Below are 19040 nucleotides of genomic sequence, written 5' to 3'. Positions count from 1 at the left end.
CAGCGTCTTGCTCATCGCCTCACGGATCAGGCGGTGGAACAGAACAAGTTGCCCAAACGCATCAGTGCTACCACTTCAGCCGCTACTCCCACTACACCCAGTGACAACAAAAGAAAGTGGGACGGGGATTCTAGCAAAGGTTCAGCAACAGTTCAATCTCAAGCTCAGCAACAGAAGACTGACCACTACCAGAGTCCTAGTCAGCAATCCTCTGGTGGTCATAGACAGAGAAGGTATCAAGGGTTTCACCCTAAGTGTCACAACTGCAACAGACATCACAGCGGCCAGTGCAACAAGGGTCGTTGTCAGAGATGTCTCAAGATGGGTCACGAGGCCAAAGACTGTAGGAGCCCACGGCCTGCAAATCAGAACCAGCAACCGCAACAACCAGCTCCACAGAACCCGCAGCAGCAGCAGCAGCCACAGCGTGGAAACCGGGGATGTTTCCAGTGTGGGGCAGAAGGTAATTACAAACGCGATTGTCCTCAGCTGAACCAGAACCAGAATCGCAACAACAACAATAACCAGGGCAATGGGAACAACAACAACGGGGGAAACAACAACAACAATGGCAACGAGGCAAGGGGTCGAGCTTTCGTGTTAGGACGAGGAGATGCACTGAACGATCCCAATGTGGTTATGGGTAAGTTTCTCCTTGACGATATTTATGTTACTGTTTTATTTGATTCGGGTGCGGATACAAGTTATATTTCTGTGAAAGCCAGTAAATTGTTAAAACGTGCATCAACACCCCTAAACACCAAACACGTCGTAGAACTAGCTAATGGTAAGAGTTTAGAAGCCACGCAGATAGTCAGGGGTTGTAGTATCGTCTTAGCCGGTCAAGTTTTCTCGATCGACCTTATTCCCATAGCTTTGGGAAGTTTTGATATCGTTATTGGGATGGACTGGTTATCCCAACATCAGGCAGAGATCTTATGCAGTGAGAAGATCATTCGCATTCCACGTTCTGGTCAAGAACCTCTCGAAGTTCAGGGTGACAAGAGTGGTGCAGTGGTAGGCATCATCTCTTTCTTGAAGGCTCAGAAGTGTCTGCGGAAGGGTCACACCGCAATCTTGGCACTCGTTTCAGATGCATCAGTGAAGGAAAAGAAACTAGAGGATGTTCCAGTTGTACGCGACTACCCTCAGGTGTTTCCTGAAGACTTACCTGGCTTACCGCCTCACCGTCAGGTCGAATTTCAGATCGAGCTCGCTCCAGGAGCAGCACCCATAGCTCGCGCTCCATATCGTCTAGCTCCGTCAGAATTGGAAGAATTGTCAAAGCAGCTGCAAGAGCTCTTGGAAAAGGGCTTCATTCGCCCAAGCTCTTCGCCTTGGGGAGCTCCAGTATTGTTCGTGAAAAAGAAGGACGGTACCTTCAGGATGTGTATAGACTACCGTGAACTCAACAAGGTGACGGTGAAGAACCGTTATCCTCTTCCACGCATAGACGACTTATTCGACCAGTTGCAAGGGTCGTGTTACTATTCCAAGATAGACTTGAGGTCTGGTTATCATCAGCTGAGAGTCCGGGAGGAGGACGTCTCCAAAACCGCATTCAGAACTCGCTACGGTCACTACGAGTTTCTTGTCATGCCGTTCGGGTTAACGAACGCGCCTGCCGTATTTATGGACCTTATGAACAGGGTGTGCAAACCCTATCTTGACAAGTTCGTCATTGTCTTCATCGACGACATTCTGATCTACTCCAAGAGTCAGGAGGAACACGAGCAGCACCTACGTCTTATTTTGGAACTCCTACGGAAGGAACAGCTGTACGCTAAGTTTTCGAAATGCGACTTCTGGCTTCGTGAAGTCCACTTTCTAGGCCACGTAGTGAACAAGGATGGGATCCATGTAGATCCATCCAAGGTAGACTCGATCAGAAACTGGCCTGCACCACGTACGCCAACGGAAATACGCCAATTCTTGGGTTTGGCGGGTTACTACAGACGGTTTATTAAAGACTTTTCAAGGAACGCTCAGCCGCTTACGCTACTGACACAGAAGGGTGTCACGTATCGCTGGGGAGAGCCACAGGAGACTGCTTTTCAGCACCTAAAGGATAGACTTTGCAGTGCACCTATCCTCTCTTTGCCAGAGGGCACAAATGACTTCGTGGTTTATTGTGATGCATCCATTCAGGGTCTTGGATGTGTGTTAATGCAGCGCGACAAGGTCATTGCTTATGCCTCGCGCCAACTTAAGATTCACGAACGGAACTACACGACGCACGATTTAGAGCTGGGAGCTGTTGTTTTCGCGCTTAAGATATGGCGACACTACCTGTACGGTACCAGGTGCACGATTTACACCGATCACAGGAGTCTCGAGCATATTCTTAAGCAAAAGGATTTGAACATGCGTCAACGAAGATGGGTTGAACTACTTAACGATTACGAATGCGCCATCAAGTACCATCCCGGCAAAGCCAATGTTGTGGCTGATGCCCTCAGTCGGAAAGACACTCTACCACGGCGCGTGCGAGCGCTACAGCTTACGATTCAGTCTAGCCTTCCTACACAGATACAAGATGCACAGGCAGAGGCATTGAAATCAGAAAACGTAAGGGCAGAAGCCCTGCGCGGCTCACGACAGCGGTTAGAACAGAAAGCAGACGGCGCCTACTATGTAACGGGGCGTATTTGGGTCCCGCTTTATGGCGGTCTACGCGAACTTGTAATGGATGAAGCTCACAAGTCTCGCTATTCGGTACATCCAGGGTCGGATAAAATGTACCACGACATCAGAACTACTTATTGGTGGCCTAGCATGAAGGCCCACATCGCTACTTATGTCGGCAAGTGCTTGACCTGTGCGAGGGTCAAGGTTGAGTATCAGAAACCAGCGGGCCTACTTCAGCAACCCACGATACCGCAATGGAAATGGGAAGAAATTTCCATGGATTTCGTTACAGGCCTACCTAGATCCCAGCGTGGGAATGATACCATATGGGTGATCGTGGATCGACTCACCAAGTCTGCACACTTCCTAGCTATAAAGGAAACGGATAAGTTCTCCACTCTCGCAGACGTCTATCTTAAAGAAGTTGTTTCGAGGCACGGGGTGCCCACCTCCATCATTTCGGATCGGGATGCACGATTCACGTCAGAGCTATGGCAAGCGATGCACAAATCTTTCGGTTCACGGTTAGACATGAGCACAGCTTATCACCCTCAGACGGATGGGCAGTCTGAGCGAACGATCCAAACTCTTGAAGACATGCTTAGGGCATGCGTTATAGACTTCGGCAACGGCTGGGAAAAGCACCTCCCTCTGGTGGAGTTCTCATATAATAACAGTTATCACACCAGCATACCAGCCGCTCCATTCGAGGCATTGTACGGACGTAAATGCCGGTCACCTCTCTGTTGGGCAGAGGTGGGGGATAGTCAGATCACGGGTCCAGAGATTGTAGTGGACGCCACAGAAAAGATAGCACAGATACGACAACGCATGGCGGCAGCACGCGACCGTCAGAAAGCCTACGCGGACAAGCGTAGAAAGCCATTGGAATTTCAGGTCGGGGACCGGGTTTTACTCAAAGTCTCACCCTGGAAGGGTGTGGTTCGTTTTGGCAAACGGGGCAAACTCAATCCGCGGTATGTCGGACCATTCGAGATCATTGAGAAAATAGGCAAAGTGGCCTACAAGCTAAACCTACCAGCTGAACTCGGTGCAGTTCATAATGTTTTCCACGTGTCGAATCTGAAGAAGTGCCTGTCAGATGAGACCCTCATAGTTCCTTTTAAGGAACTCACCATCGATGAGCGGTTGCAGTTCGTCGAGGAGCCAGTTGAAATCATGGACCGGGATGTTAAGGTCCTCAAACACAAGAGAATCCCTCTTGTCCGAGTTCGTTGGAACTCCAGACGTGGCCCAGAGTACACCTGGGAACGTGAAGACAGGATGACAGAAAAGTACCCCCAGTTATTCGGAACCAATGCAACCACTACTGAGGCTGAAGCTCCTACTGCGGAATTTCGGGACGAAATTCCAGATCAACGGGGGGAGGATGTGACACCCCAGGAAAACCAGTAAACGATATAACTTACCTAGCTTCCTCAGTGAGTGCATACCAAATTTCGGGACGAAATTTCTTTTAAGTTGGGGATAATGTGACAACTCGTACTTTAGACTTATCTTGTGTAACGTTATATGCTCACGTGAACTATATTATTTGAATGAATACATGATATGTTATATGAATGCTATGTGTAATTTGTGTGCATGATACATGAACCAAACCGCACAACACGAATTGATCGCACAAGCCCATTTGGGCCACACCTTGTAATCGGACACCATAGGGCAGCCGAGTGGGCTCGGCCCACTCCCCTTTTACGCAAACAAACACTCCTTAGGGACTTGTTTTCTCATTTGTTGCAAAACATAACACACACACAAGTCACAAAACCCTAGCTCTCCTCTCTCTCTTTTTTCGCAAACCGAAGGCAGCCAAGAATCCCTCCTTCACTGAAGATCATTGTGCTCGGATTAATCCCATCCTCTTTTCAATCGGTTAGTGTTTGTATGATTGATGATATTATGATCTTGTATGATAAACTAGGGTTCTTGATAGCATGTTGATTATGATGATATTCTCATGATTTGGATTGCATGATAATAATCTAAAAACCGATTAGGTAGGATAGACTATCATGACTAGTTGTTACTATGATGATTTCGTAATGATGCGCGTGAACCGAATGCATGGTTAATCGGCTGTTGCATGATGTTATTTGACTGAATATTGTTCACATGTTTGGTCTAGAATCCGGGTACACAATAATTAAATGATTCGGGTTAGGGTTGTATGTTGGTCCGATTGTTTGTTCTTGATGATGATGATTATGAACATGCTTGAATATGGATTGATTATTGATTTGATCTGATTTTCGAAACTGCTAAATTGTTAGCTGAAATTACGGAATAATTGTTGACTGAATTATGGAAAGTTGTTACATTTGATAGTCTTGACACCGATTGCGAGTCGATACCTTCAGTCTCGACTCGAGACCTCACACTCGGACACAAACAGCACAACTCGAAACCGGCAATTGCGAGTCCGGTTGCGACTCAAGACCGAACAGTCTCGGATGGACCATGATAAACCGAGACCAACCCGTTGCGACTCGAGACCTGACTCGAGACCATCCAGTCTCGAGTGATTTATGCACCAGTCGAGATCTCCCTTATTGCGACTCGAGATCTCTAGTCTCGAGTCGAGACCATATGCACGTGCACACACAGTTGGACTTGCACTGTCACGAGCCCAACCGATTGGGCCGGATACATGGACTAGTTTATGTTATTGAATTGTTATGTTATCTGGGCCGGGAACTATTGAATTTCTTCGGGTGGACCGCACAAGGAAGTTGGGCTTGTGCGAGTCCAAATCTTGCATACGTTATTAACTGTTAAAGTGTATGTGACTGATTACGTGTTGCCATGATAAATACGTGTTTGCCATGACTTATATGTGCATGACTTGAAGTCAAAACCTGATTTGTATGGTAACCCTGTTAGGACGTGGTTGACCACTTTAGTTCAAGGAACCCTTTTGTGTATCTGCCGAGCAAACCAAGGTGAGTTCACACAGCCAAGGCATGGGATTCCCGGGTTGGGAATTGGGTTGGAATGTTTGATATGGAATGATTACTCGTACTTACGCAATCTCTAGACTATAGACCATCGTCCTCAGGATAGTCAGGACACTTACGTAAAACCTACGTAAACTAGTATCTACCATTGTCTCCCGGGTCGGGAGGACACTTACGTAAATCCTACGTAACCTAATACCCACTACTGTCTTCCAGGTCGGAAGGACACTTACGTAAATCCTACGTAAACCCCACGCGTACCACTGTCCTCGGGGAAGGGCACTCACGTAAATCCTGCGTGACCTTGTACGTATTCCTGTTCTCGGATTAAGGAGAACACATGGTTGCAAATAGTCTAGTAAGTACCATAATGGGAAACCCCCATTAGTAAAGATAGACGTGGGAATCCCCCACTAGTAATATACAAACAAGGCATGGGAAACCCCCACCATTAGTGCTTACATGCATGGGAAGCTCCCCACTAGATGAACTTACGCATTACTGTTATGAACTTACTTTCTGTGAACTCGCTCAACTAGTTGTTGATTATCTGCTGCATGCCTTGCAGGACCTTAGGTACTTTATGGAGCTTGCACAGGGAGGAGCAGGTCGTTGTGGGATACGGATCGTGAACGATATTTGAACTTATAACTTATTTTGGGTTTTCATTATTATGCTTCCGCTACTTAAACAAAGTTTGGTTTGAACATCAATCGTATTGATTTGGGTTTTTGAACTACTTTAACTATTATATGCTTGTTCAATATGATTGGTGGCTTGATCCTGGTCATGTCACGCCTCCAAGCGGTGGTACTCCGCGTGTGGGATTTTGGGGGTGTGACACCATACGCATACTAAAATCATTTAAGGACTTATTATTACAACTAAAATCACCCCTCTTAATCTTACTTACCCGTGCTTAAATTACGATGACTAAGCATCATTCCCATGATTACTATTGTTATTTATGCCATGCATATCTTTTCTACAATGTCTTGTTCAAATGAAAATGGCCAACAAGCTGAGCATCAAGGTTAGCATTTTTTAACGATACTCGTCGTCTCGTATATTCTATCAGAATTTCCACAGTTACGAGCATTCAAGTTCAGTACCACCAGTTCGCATAGAAATATTATTCAATATGTAACTTTATATTTAACATCCACAAGTTAAACCATTTACTAACCTCGCTTATTTGGCACGAACCAACGTGTAACAACCCGAGTTGACTCGCCCCTTCACGAATCCGTATCTTAACAGGGTCGATCTTTTCCATCTGGTATCATGAGCTTTCATTCATGAGCATTCCTTCACCGTCCTAGGTAGATTTATCGCATCATGATTACTGCCAATCTCATTATAAAATTAGGGGTTTACACATTTCGTTTGATTTCATTCAGACATGATGTTTATCACATCACCTCATTTATATATTACTACTTTCTCGATTCCTTCTTTAGACATTAGTGTGTTAGACCTATTCATAACGGGTCAATACGTGGCCATTTCTTAATATATTATTCTTATCATTTGACCCGTTCTTGATGGGTAAATACATAACTATTATTTTGTAATTCTTTGACTCATTTGGTGTACTACACTACACATTTCCTCTCTTCTCTAGCGCTCCTACGGTTTGAAATTAAATTATTTCTCAGCTTCAGCAGTTTGACTTTTCAAGGTCAAACTGCCACTTATTTCTTATTATATATATATATACATACGTATCGAAGTACATGTTTGTACCCCTTTTCAATTCAGACATGCTTACGACCTCATCGCTTCACTGTTTCAGTGTTTTCTTGCAAACACTTGCCCCTCCCGTTTTAAAAGTTAGTCAAAATACTTATTTTGCTTACAATACCAACATTTTAGTTCCACTCGCTCATATACTTTCATTTCCTTTACACATTCGATTACCCAATTAAATGGGTAATGGCATATACTCTCATAATGAGATTCAAGCATTCCACTTACGACCCGATCACATCGGGTTAATTGCTTTCAACATGAACCTTTCATTCTATCCGTATAACGGATTGAACTTCATACATTCATTATCGCATTCACGACCACCCGTTCTAAACAGATGGTACCTTATCCTTACTCGACTTGTTCAACTTGAACCGGTCGACTTGCATAGCTTATTATAGCCTTCGCTATCATAACCAAATCCGCAAGGGATTTGCATCATTCGTATCTTTCATTCCTTGAATCCGTCTCGTGGATTCAAGCTTTGCATTCATATCTTGTTGATCCGTACTTTCTTACGGATTCAACATTCTTCATTCTTATCACTTATACTTTTTACTCTTACTTATTACCCATTTCACCCGCACGCCCACCTGCTACCCAGTTCTACCGGACATACCTGCGAATATTACCACAGTCTCACAAACGTTATATGCTTCTTGCGTACTGGCCAGGTGCGCAATCCACACACTAGTTTTGTGCCTTCGTGTAATCATCGCCTTATGTCCGAGAAATGGGTTTCAGTTTCGTGCATATTTCTAAAACTTCCCCAAGACCACATCGTTGTCCTTCGTTTAATAATTACCCTCTCAAGGAGACCTCTTCCTTTTTCTTTTAACATCGGTACCCATACATATTAGTAGCGTGTACCTGGGGTTAATTTGCCTATTTGCATCCTTGCCTGCCTTAGCATTCATCCTATTCCGCATCCACGGACCATCCTCTTAACCACTTATGCTTACCTTGCACATACAAAACCATTAGTTTCTTTATTCACATGCATAAATACATACTTACATTCGTTTCTGCCCTTGAATCTTGATCGAGTCCTGGATTGTATGGGTTCCTTGTCACACGAGCACACAGGTTTGAGTTCAAGTACTACCTTCTCATACTTGATTTCTCTCAAACCAGGGCTCTGATACCAACTTGTAAGACCCTAATCACGTTATGCCTAAAATGACGCAGCGGAAAAATGAACTGTAAAATTTCTTCTTTAATAGTTGTTCTAATGTACTTTAAACCATTTAAATCAATCTTTCTATAACTTAAATACATTATTCGTTCTAGATCAAAATAACTACATTGACATATAATTACAACTATATCGCCACTTCCCCGTACAATCCATGATCTTCAACTCGATCGTTGACCACTTATTTCCCATGATAACAATGATGATCTGACTAACCTGCGTTCACCATATATAACCAACATGTTAGTAAAATGGTAACACCATACGCTTTAAACAATTTCATAGTAACTAATGATCACATAGCCTTCCATCAATGAATGGAACTCCAATAGCACGTTCTTCGAATTCGTTCCGTACACCAGGACTCCAACCTTCGAGAGTCCATCACTTACATGCCTGCATTTCTAAGACCATTCTCGGAAGCAAAACAGTTAGCAACACTTATCCTCCAACATATTGAAAACTTACATCTTCACATAAATATCTAACATTGATTTACCCATGTGTGGACGCTACCATATATCCACAAAATACATATATGTTTCATACATACGTATTACATTAACAATGGCAGCTAACTCTTACACTCTACAATCATATGTCTCCATACGAGCATTCGAATCATTCTCACTCAACCACCTTCAATTATTGTACTTTAATCACGCGTAATAATCTATCTATAAACATTCTTATGAACTAGTTTATCTGTTCACCTGTATAACACGTTCTAACACATTCGATCACACAATTTAATTGTTTATAGATCCACACCCTTACGTGAACTGAGTTCTTAGTTACCTATTTAATAAGGTTGGTGTTTTCTTAATCTGACAAAGCCTACGGAGCCTTTCGAAAACTTTACGAATCAACGAGATGAAAACAAGATCATCCGGGAGCGCGAAACGGTGAAAACAGAAAACAGGAAACAGAGGCACCGTCGCCGACGCCTCATCGGACTGTCGGCGACGCCCTCTAATTTTGTCCGTCGGGTAAGGGGGTCCGTAGACAGCAAATTAGAGCGTCGGAAGCACTGAAACAACCAAGCACCGTCTCCGACGGTCCTTTAGGGCGTCGGCGACGCCCCTTCTACAATCCAAACGCTGTTTTCTACTTTCTGATGATTAGGGATGATTATACTCACGCCGCGAACGTCCCGAATGTATAGTAACATCCTTACATGTCCCCAATTCCTACCAACACTTTAACCCATGCCTTGATGGCCGAAACCTTACTTTACCCCACTTCCTAGTTTTGACCCGTTTGATCTTTACTACATACTTTCCGACTTAGTTAACCATTTTTGACTCATTACCACACAAACTAAACTTAATACTTCATTTGATTTTTCGCTCTTGCATTACATGATTTGTAACATATAACAAAATTAACAATTCTTTCTCTAAATACTAAAAAGTGATTCCGGAGATACTTAATTAATACTACCGGCTTGACATCGTTATTAAAGGCTCATTTCAACATAGCTTCTAACATTTATAATACACACCATCTCTTTTACAACTAAAGAGAAAGTCCGGGAGTTTACGTACCTTGAGCGTCCAAATTCAAGCATAGGTTCCATGATTACTTTTGACCCGTTAGCCTCCGTGCTTGAGCCCGTAGTCATGATATCTATCCTTACATGACCATACTTTGACATCTTTGTTAGTAAACAAGAACGCGCATAACACCAATCATGATAAATTTATGCCCTACACTTGGCTTTCATTAGCCAATTTCTAACAAACATAAAGCATATACTCAATGTCATATCTTTTCAAGCTTATATAATTTATCATGTCATTACACATTCATACATTGATCTAACTACGTTCTATATGACTTCTATAATCTTGCAATTTGTCAACCGTATTCAAGTTAACAATTTAACGAAATCTTAACATCCTTCTTTACTAATCAATCACTCTACCTTTAGTGCATATCCATATCAATTCGCCATCAAACCTCTAGACCAACACATGACGTTTACCACATCATTTAAGTACGAAGTTCAACTTCCAAGCATACCTTTTATCAAAGTTGTTTTATCAATTCAAAACCCATATGTATTTCAATCAAAACGCATATTTCATGTTAACCTATCGTTTATCACTTCATTATTACATTCTATACTTTTTCCATCCATCATTATACATAATTCATCTAAAATCGTCACCTAGGCATTTCATCATACACTTGATGGGCGTACCGTTAATTAAGCATAGTGTACAAGTATTTATAGCATAACTCTTCTTATTCACCTTCTAATCTAACAAGAATCAATCAAGTTCATAGTTTTCTTCCATCCTACACCATCTTAACTAATTTTTCTATCTCTATTCAAGATCATAGCATACATGCAAAACATTAGGTTTATTATTTCTTCACAACAATTGAGTAATACACTTAAATCATTCAATCAATCAGAAATCAAGCAATGATTTCGAACCATTATGAAACCCTAACCCTCTATTACATATAATTTCCACATAATTTCATGATTGGGTGTAGACCCACTTTCTACAATTCATCCAAAACAGAAAATTCGACTTACCGCTTGTTGTACAAGCTTAAATGATTAAGGTTTCGAGTTCATGCATTAGTTTGGGCTCCTAATCTCTTTCATTTCTTGAGAATTTCATGAAGTTAGGGTTTGCCTCCTCCCCCCTTTGCTCTGATCGATCCACACCATCACACCAGGGTGTGTGTTTTTTTTTGTTTTTCTTTTATTTTATTAAACTTCCAACCTTTCAACAAGTTTAGTCCTCCTATTTACTTTGATATTTTATTTGTCATATAACCTTCCTTCTAATCAAGTTACTAACATATACATGCTTAACTAGGTTAAATATAACATGACTAGACATCTTAAGTAACATAATTAATTTGCATAATTTTGGGGTGTTACATGCTTGTTGTTGCTGCTGAGGCTGCTGCTTCTGCTAGGGTTCTTGTTTCACAACCCTGTTCGGGCACATGTTTGCAAAGTGGTTAGGTGACATGCAAAGCAGACTCGAGCATTGAACACTGGTGCTTAAGCTGCAGGTTGGCCTTGAGGGGCTGGAAGTAGAGCTTGATGAGCTGCGGCTGGAACTGGAGCTTGACGGGGACCATAGCGACAATTCGCAGTGAAATGCCCGTAGAGGTTGCAGTGGGCGCAGAAACGACAGGCGATTCCCACCGGATGATGGTATGAGCATGTCGGGCAGAGCGGGTGGGGACCTGTGTAAGCGCGCTTAGCTGGCGGCGCATTGATCACTGGAGCTTGTCGATGGTGCGACTGCTGCTGAGCCTGTACGGCTTGCAGAGGAGCAGCAGTCGTTGTCACAGCACAGTTCTTGTAGCTGGAGCTGTTGTTGTTGTGCTTTTTCTTTCTTCTTGATGACTTGGAGGGTTGAGCAGTGGTGGTGTCGACGGTCGATGTGGTGGTGGCTTGGTGCAGAGACTTGGTATGCTTATCCCAAAAACCAGACTTTACCCGCTTGTCATTGATCTCATCGGCAAGCAGATAGGTCTCTTCAATCGATGATGGCTTTGCAGCATGAAGGAAATCGGCAACACAATCGGGTAGAGCTCGAATATATTTCTTGATGGCCATGGCTGACGTCTTGACTTGATCGGGACAAATGATGCTGAGCTGTTTAAAGCGTGTCAAGGAAGCTTTATCTCCATCCTTCTGCTTAATGTTCCAAAACTCGTCCTCCAGCTTTTGGCGTTCATGGGGAGGGCAGAATTCGTCCATCATGATGGCTTTCAGCTCCTTCCATGTTAGCTCATAAGCTGCATCATTCCCGCGTTTGTTTCGTTCGGCCGTCCACCAGTCTAGAGCTCGGACTGGAAGACGCCTGTAGCATAGAGGGTGCGGAGATTTTCTGGACAGCCGCTTTGGCGCAGAGTGACTTCGATAGAATCGAACCATTGAAACATAGCTGTTGGGCCATCTTCTCCGGTGAATTCCTTTGGTCCGCATGCCTTGAACTGTTTAAAGCTGAAACCAGTCTTGTTGGTATCTTTAGGAGCATCGATTCACGACTCCTCAGATGATTTGCTGGCGTTTTCATACACATCGCTTACAGCTTTGGCCACACTCTCGGCGATGATAGCAGCAAGACGTCTGTCTCTCTTCTCTTGGCGAGTAAGTGGGGTTCGACGTCCAGATGACGACATTGTCTGCAACAGACATCGTCGTAGGTCTCAGACACAATAATCAAATCTCACCTCACACGTCTACTACTTACTAAAGCTTAGAAATACGTCGAAACATGCATCACATAATCACATAAGCACATAGTCACGGATTCACATAATCACAGAAGCACATAAGCACGTAGGCACGTAGAGCACAGAGACACCTAAGCACAGAAGCACATACACATTTAATCACAGATGCAGTCAGAATACCGAAACCTATCGTTCAAAGCTCGCGTGCCGTTCGTATATAGCGATCGCGTATAGTGTATCGAATAGTATCGTATAATCATATAGCATGTCGAGTATAGTATAATCGTATTTTGTAGCATGATATCGACTAGAATTACAACGACTTGTTAGCGTTTTGAGATAGAGAAGCAATGCGAATCGTGTGTGTCGATCGAAGTGATAGCAAAAATCGAGCGAATACCAAAATTTAAACAAATAAACAGGCAATTACACATAACACACATAAAATTTACGATCAATCAGAGTAGGCAGTTGCGGGCTCGGAATTGAAACACATAAAATCGAGAAGTAGATTGTCTGCGGCTACTAGACATCGACTACCCAAAGCGATTCGACTATTCACAGTAGACTTGTCGTCACTTTTCAACTTTCAGGATCGTGTTTCTGCCTCGATTCTTGGGCATTCCACGCGTATTCCCTAGGTCATACTTGTGAGTTCAGGTCGTTGGAGTCCGTCGAGGCTTTGGTGAGATAGATAAAATCCAGAACAAGTTGTCGAGGTTAAGGTTTCACCCCTAGCTTAGCAACTTCTTCCTTGTTTTTAGAAATATTGAGGAGATTATTCATCAAAATATGGATTTCACCCCTGATTTGGTATAATTCTCCTCGTTTGTTATCGAAAATAATGGGGAAAACATAGATAAATCGATAAAATCAGCATTAATCAAGTAATTTAGTCGGGAGTTTGCGGTTTTCACACCTAATCCTGACTAAATCGCTTGATTCTATTCGAAAATTCGAGTGCAGTGATAGTGAAGAGTGGCTGGCTATAGCACCTAAACTTGGTCCGTTGGTTTCTAACTATAGTCTAGGTCTCTAAGACAGCGACCCGGACTAGGTCGTGTCTTGCCTAATTCCCTATAGTTATGGCTCTGATACCAATCTGTCACACCCCAACCAATGGCGGAATCATCGGGGCATGGCACTGAGCGAAACAGATTGTCCAGAAGTTTCCACAACAACTACTAATACTATTCAGTTAAATGGTACGTCCCATACCGTATCCCAAATAATACAATATATTATTACAGATAACCACTAGGCAAATATTCTGTTCCGAAAACTCAGATTTAAATAAATAACATAAATATTGTTCAAATGCTCCTAAAGACCCAGCCTAACAAGATCTACAAACAACTATGCTCTAGTTGCTCGCTCCTGACAGACAACTATTTGTTGGGGGCCTCTAGAGCTTTATTCTAGCCTCGCTTTCCTAGCAAGCAAACATCTTAAACACCTACCACATACGTTAAAATAAAGTCAATACATATAATGTAAAGGTGAGCATACAAGTTTGATAATAGCATATAGAGTTCGAAATGGTTTACGCATAACCAGCACGTACACAGAGGAAAACGAAGCATGTTAATTATCGACATGGACCTATCGATACCAATGACTGCGGGTTGACTGTCCGAGACAGTTCGGAATACATGATTACCACCGTAATCCATGCAAGTAATTGTCCTTAACAACCCCCGTGTGAACGGGTGCTGAGTCCAAACTATAGTACTACGTCGTTAAGGCATGTAGACAGCATTCCACGTGTAAACACAATCAACAAGCATTCATTTAGTCACGTACTACATGCATAATCGGTTAGCGTTCAAATAATTGAGTAGTGTGTTCGATTGTGATTTTGATAAGTAACGTATGTAACACCCAAAAGTGCTAAAAGCAAAAAGGGATCGAGTATACTCACAGCGATTGATTGATGGATTGAAGGGAGCGCTTGAGAGTAGGGTTAGCCTGAACAGTTCGATAGCATAACGATGAATACACGAAAAATGGAAGCAAGTGATGGTGGGTCGAACAGCCTGGTCGATCAAACAGTTGGTTCGATCGAACGGGTTGTTCGTTCGGCTAGACAATCTGTTCGGACAGTCTGTTCGATCGGCCGGTAGGCTCGATCGGTTGGACTGTTCGAGTGGGTTGTTTCTTCCTTTGAGTGTATGATAGTTTGACCTTTTGAAGTTTTCGTTGTAGTATTTGAGAACACTGAAGTGTTCTTACCTTTCAGGTCGATCGATCGAACGGTCGGTTCGATCGGCCGGCTTAATCGATCGATTAGGAACTTCAGTAGTAGTCCTCAGCAGGATATCACTCGATCGAACAGCATGCTCGATCGAACAGCATCCTGACCTGGTCGGCCTGTTCGTCTAACACTTGGCTGTTCTGTTTAGTTGACATTATATTGAGGTAGTTTGACAACGAGCTGAACCAGGGAACCTTCGTTCTTACTTGTTTCTCCTGCTCGGACAGGAATCACCCAAGTCCGGCCGGTGAACGGTTCGGAACGGTAGCTCAACGTTTAACCCGAAGTCGGTGAACCTCGTAGATAGAATCCGAATCTTGAACCACTCATCCACTAGAATGTTCGGTGAGTTGACTCAAGCTCCGTTTCTACCGGTTTGAAGGCATTGAGTGTAAAAGAGTTAGAAGAAAGTTGGAAATCCTCCTTTCACTCCTTTACATCATGTAAATGTTTAGATGTGTGATAGATCTTAGCTTTTTTATGTGGAAATCGGTTAGATCTGAGCTATTCATGGTGGATTGAGGCCAGAACATGATGTTCTTGAAGAACACCATGATGACATCATCCTAGAACGCTTAGATCTTGATGATTTCACGGTTAGAAATCAAGATTTGAAAGATAGAAAGGTGTAGGAGTGTGTTTTGATCAAGAAAGTACAAGATTTAGGATGAAAACTTGCCGGAATCAGAAGAAATCTGAGAAAAGGTGAGGAGCACGAGTTGGTCGGTCAGAGGGTTTCCAAAAGTGGAAAGAATGACAATGACAACCCTATTTATAGGCTCCAAAAGAGGAAAGGGCTGGCCGATCGGCCAGGCATCCCGATCGGACAGCCTGCTCGATCGAACAGTCCGTCCGGTCGGCTGGGCTGTTCGATCGGCTGATAGCCTGATCGATCAACAGCCTGATTCGAGGGTTCGGTGCGACGATTTTCGATATTTCGATTTCGATTAAGGATGATATGGATATGATGGAGTTTCCTATTCAAATTACTTTTAGTCCCAATCACTATATCTAACTTACAATCATCTATATTACACCCTATCCTTACGTTACCATTCGTCATAATTCAGTTTCGATTGCGTTCGATTTGAGTTTCGAGTTTCGATTGATTCGATTGATCACCACACAAAACATAAAGTAAACACGCACAGGTAACACATAAGGCACACACACACGTATAACAACAACCAAAGTTCGCGTAATTCGAGATTCGAGTTCGATGATGGTTAGATCGGTTTGATTACTGATTAGTTAACTTTATCGCATTGTTACTTCCTACTATTCACAGTCGTAAATCGGTTCGCGTTGATTAAACATTTGATTACTTTGATTCATTCTAATTAACAACACTTACTCCACATAATGCAAGTAAAACATAAAATAGACTAATTACAGTCAAAGAAGTCAAAGTTGACTTGGACTTTGACTTTGACTTTGACTTTGACATTCGAAAACACGGGGTGTTACACAAGACTTTCCATATGTATACTGGTTATCGGGAACTTAACAAGGTGACAGTTAAAAACCGTTTGCCTCGATCATGTAAGGGCAGCCTGTCTACCAGTGTGAGGGTCAAGCTTCCATTCGAGGAACGGCTAACGAATGAACTATCCCCAGATGGTAGTCCAGAGGGGAGAATGTTCCTACAACAACATATCAAACGCAATGCGGCCAGTGCGACCTTGTACACCATAACCATTGAGTTAATCAACACACCAGCAGCTTTATGGACCACATGAATCGACTGTGCTTATCGATGACGTTTTGGATCATTTCCAGGAGAAAGGAACATCATGAGCGGCATTTGTATCTTATCTTAGGACTCCCAGACGAGGAGCCACTACACGCGAAGTCTGGTGAAGTGTAACTTCTGGATTCAAGAGGTACGTTTTTGGTCATATAAACAACGAAGTGGGAGTGCACGTGGATCTCGCTAAGATCCATTTAGTTAGAAACTGATCGACACCAACGATCCCTTCGAGGATGCAGCAAATTCTTGGCCTCACTAGATACTATCGCAGGTTCATCAGGAGATTTTTGAAGATCGCGCAGCTTAAGTCTTTTCAGCACACCAGGGTGCGGTGTTCATGGGAGATAAAACAGGAGGACGTCTTTTCAGCTTTCGAATCCCAACTCTGCAATGCACTGAGCATCGCCTTTACCCGAGGGCGCGGGTGATCTAGTGGTATACCATGATGATTCGAATCAGAGTCCCAGTTACACGCCGATACAACACGAGAAAGTGATGGCTTACGTAGTAGGAATTACAAGAAGAGTTGCACGAATCACAACCTGCGATGGAAACCATGGTCTTTGGATTTAAGTTGGAGGCATTACTTGGACGGTACCAGATGCGCTACTTAGACCGATCACAAGGGCCTCCCGTATACCCTGGTTTCGAAAGAGCTAAATCAGTTAATGGCATCGCTGGATGGAACTCCAGGATAATTACGACTGTGAAACTTGATTATGCACAAGCTTTGCAGCTCACCATCGACTCTAACCTACCTGATCAGACTCGCTTTGTTCAAACCAGAGAACTGAAGGGAGAAAGAATTTTCAAGTTGAACCCATGCGGGGCATGGAGAAGCAACCTTGGCAGGTCGGACGATATTCGCTACCTCATGGAACGAATGTGCATCTCATTATTCAGTAACTGTAGGAAATTTGTGTTGAGCAAAGCACACAGGCCTCGATATTCTAGTCATCTGGGTTTTGATGGGAGACATTAGGATTTATAAACCTCGTACTGGTGATCGGGCATGAAGGCCCACCTAGCTAAGTATGGGAATTATGTTTGACTTGTGAGAAAGTCAAGGTGAAGTATTAGCAACCAGAAACCCTCACTTAGAAATGAGAACAGACTGCCACGGATTTTGTCACTGGTCTACCAAAAACTCAGAACGGAAACAGTATCACATGTATGATCCTTGATTTTCTCAGGCAACCAGTACACTTTCTTGCAATCAAGAAAACTGACGAGTCTTCACAGTTGTGAATGGTCCTCTGTGAGAGGCAGCTTTTAGGCACGAGGTGCCAACTCCTATCACCCCTGCTTTTAATTTATACCTGATTTATGACTTACAATACACAACCCCCTTGGCTCACGTCTAGACATGAGCATTGCCTATCACCGTAGGACAAACGGTCCAAGTAAACGAACTATCCTAACACTCGGAGACGTGCTGCAAGCATGTGTGTGATTAACTTAGTAAAAATTGGAAGGACACATACCTTTGGCTGAGTTCTACCGTAGTCATTACCATATTAGTATGCATACAGCTCTGTATGAGGCATTGCACGAATGATAATGTCAACCTCCTTGTGGACTGGGGTGGATGTCAACCTAATCATGGGTCCAGGACTTGCACTCAAAACTCTTGGGAAGATTATCTGGAATGGAAATCGTGTAGCGATAACGCGTGATCTTCAGGAAACCTGATAACTTAGGAAACACTGGGAGCTCGCTGCAGGCGAACGTGTCATATTGGAAATCTCACCCTGGGAGGGTGTGGTACGCTTGGGAAGCGTGGCAAGCTTAAGTTACGTTATGTTGAGTTATTCGGAATTCTGAAAAGAATCGGTTACGTGGCCTATGCACTCGAGTTACCCGACGAATTGGGTAACGTACACAATACCATTTTTGACTCAAACCTAAGGCAGTGTTTGCCCGATGGAACGCTTGTGATACCCTTATTAGAGTCTGAGGATAATGACAAATTACAGTTGTCAAGAAACCCATTGAAATCATGGAACGGAAAGTTAAGGTTCGTAAACAAAGTCGAATCCAAATCGTGAGAGTTCGGTGGAACTCAAGACATAGATCGGAGTTCAAGTGACCAATCTAAATTTGATGCAATTGGCGAATTTCGGGACGAAATTCCCATTTAAGTTGGGGATGATGTGGCACCCGAGGAAAAATCCACAGTCATCTTGATCTATCACTTCACTCTTCTGAGTTTGCTTATCAAATTTCGGGATGAAATTTCTTTCAAGTTGGGGATGATGTGACAAC

The sequence above is a fragment of the Helianthus annuus genome, chromosome 15 (genome assembly GCF_002127325.2).
Source record: "Helianthus annuus cultivar XRQ/B chromosome 15, HanXRQr2.0-SUNRISE, whole genome shotgun sequence".
NCBI classification, from domain to species: Eukaryota; Viridiplantae; Streptophyta; class Magnoliopsida; order Asterales; family Asteraceae; genus Helianthus; species Helianthus annuus.
Note: the sequence above shows the minus strand (reverse complement) of the source record.